Raw genomic sequence first — 2,702 nt, 5'->3', positions numbered from 1 at the left:
TTAGTGGCCAATGGCTCACTGGTTACAACTGACGGCCAACTAGCCACAGGTGATGGCCATCCAATCACAGTTGATGGCTATCTACTACCTGAGCCAGCACCTTTCCATGTGAGGCCGAGAGCCTGGAAACTGCTCTCTGGGGCTCTGCCCCCACACTCCATCCCATCTTTTTTCTCCTCTAGCTCCTCGTCCTCCTGAGAAAACCCATCTGGAGCTGGTTTCCTCTTGGCCCAGAAGGGTTGTAGGTGGTAGGGTCCTGAGCTTTGTAGGAGGGCTGGGGGCCTGACCTGTCCTTGCCCAGGCTCACATCATCTGACGTGGAGGCAGAACATCTGGGGAGTGATGCTGATAACAGGCTCCAAAGCTGTTGCCATTGCGCCCACTGGCCAGGGCCCCTGCCTTGGGTAGATCCCAGAGACATAGAAGGGGAGGGGAGCAGGGAATCAGTGAGGGTGGCCTATCGGGGAAGTCCCCTTTCTGTCCCCCAGAGTTCTGCTTAAGGAGCTTCTTGTATTTGGAATGTTTGTTCTGAAACCAGATCCTTACCTGGGTCTGGGTGAGGCTGAGCTGCGCGGCCAGCTGGGCCATCTCGGGCAGCTCCAGGTACTGCGTGTGCTGGAAATGCTGGTTTAGATGCAGCTGAGAGCTCCAGTAGACGTCCCCTGGTTTGTGCAGCTTTTGGTTAGGGACTGCAGATGCCGTTCTGAGGGCTTTGGGGACAGCGGGAACTCCTCCGGGTCTGTCGCCTGCTGATGCTGAGAGGGCTAAGAGATTGCCACGGTTGTTGGCAAGGCAGGTAGGCATCTCCGGGGGGGAGGGGGTTGCCGGCCCGGTATAGGGCAGGAGGTGACCAGAGTAGGACAAATTGGAGGCTGCTGGGTTGTCGGGACTAGGCCTAGAGGGTAGGTCGGCATTACCTGAGGGACGGGGGGGTGATAGACTGGATTATTTTTAAAAGGAGGTTTTGGTAGACTTTATTTCCCTAACATTGTTTAAGAGCAGTTGCCTAAATGTGGTGAACAACATGCTGGCACACAGTGAGCACTCAACATTGCATTTACCTGGTCACCGGACCTCACTATAGAGTCCATATGGATAACCTGAAATGATCTTCAGTGTGTATTTTGCATTAGAATGAATTCTGAGCTTTGAAAATGTCTCTTCTAATTTATCACTAGACAAACTCATAACAATACATTTACTTTGTAAATTTTCACACGTGTTAATCTTATTTGAGCATTTTAACTGCCTTGTGAAACAGTGAAGGAATCTTCCCATTTTATATTTGGTTGAACCATATGAAACTGCTAATACTTTACAAGTTTTGACCTACGAAAATAGCGATTATATGAGATCCAACCTAAAAGGTGAGGAAATTGGAGAGGTTAAGATAGGCAAGGGAGAGTTATTGGTAGAGTTTAATGACTCCTATAATTATGTCTCCAGCCTAGATTACTCCAAGGGACTGCAGACCCATCATCTTTTCTTCATCATTTAGTATTTCAAATTTAACATGCTCTAATCAAAAGTCATAGAGTGGCTAAATAGATTAGAAAAACAAGTATATGCTGCCTATAAGAGACTCAATTTAGCTTTAAAGACAAATACAGACAAAATGAAGGGATGGAAAAAGATATTCCATGCAAATGGAAACCAAAAGAAAGCAGGGGAATATACACTTATATCATACAAAATAGGCTTTAAGCCAAAGAGTGTAATAGCAGATAAATAAGGTCATTATATAATGATAAAGGGGTCAATCCAATATAGGATATAGCATAAAGATACACTCAACATAAAAGCACCTAATTATATATGGTAAATATTAACAGACCTGAAGAGAGAACTAGATAACCATACATTAATACCAGAGGACTTCAATATTCTGCTATCAACAAAGGTCATCCAGACAACAACAACAAAAACCAATAAGGAAATACAGGACTTAAACTATATGCTGTGTCAGATGGACTTAACAGATACACACACACACACACACACACACACACACACACACACACACACAGAGAACATTCCATTAAAAAGCAACAGAATATACATTCTTCTCAAACATGCATAGAACATTATCGGGGATAAATGGTATGTTAGGCCACAAAACAAGGTTTAATAAATTTAAGAAGATTGAAATTATATCAAGCATCCTTTCCAACCACAATAGTATGAAACCAGAAATCAATTACAAGAAAAATACTGGAAAATTCACAAGTATGTGGAGATTAAACAACATGCTCCTGAACAATAAAGGGGTCAAAGAAGAAATTAAAAGAGAAACAAAAGATACTTTGAAATAAATGAAAATGGAAATACAATACACCCTAATTTAAGGGATATAGCAAAAGCTGTTCTAAAATGTAAGTTCATAGCTATAAAAACCTACATTAGGAAAGAAGAAAAATGTCAAGTAAAAAACTCAACTTTGTAACTTAAGGAAATAGAAAAACAAGAACAAACTAAGCCCAAAGTTAGTAGAAGAAAGGAAATAAATATCTGAGTAGAAATAGACTTAAAAGTCAACAGAAAAGATCAATGAAATAAAAAGCTATTTTTTAAAAGATAAAGTTGACAAACCTTTAACTAGACTCACTAAGAAAGAGAGAGAACTCAAATTAATACAATTAGAAATGAAAGAGGATACATTGCAACTGTTGCCATAGAAATACAAAGGATCATAAGAGACTACT

The 2,702-nt window shown here is 41.2% G+C and overlaps 1 pseudogene; it reads right to left on the bottom strand.

The window, feature by feature from the left end:
• Positions 1 to 303: 303 nt before the first annotated feature.
• LOC117021223 (homeobox protein DLX-4-like) lies at positions 304 to 914 on the bottom strand (annotated as a pseudogene).
• Between the last annotated feature and the right edge of the window lie 1,788 nt (positions 915 to 2,702).

The sequence above is a fragment of the Rhinolophus ferrumequinum genome, chromosome 4 (assembly GCF_004115265.2).
Source record: "Rhinolophus ferrumequinum isolate MPI-CBG mRhiFer1 chromosome 4, mRhiFer1_v1.p, whole genome shotgun sequence".
Taxonomy (NCBI): domain Eukaryota; kingdom Metazoa; phylum Chordata; class Mammalia; order Chiroptera; family Rhinolophidae; genus Rhinolophus; species Rhinolophus ferrumequinum.
This window is presented reverse-complemented; position numbering and strand designations above follow the sequence as displayed.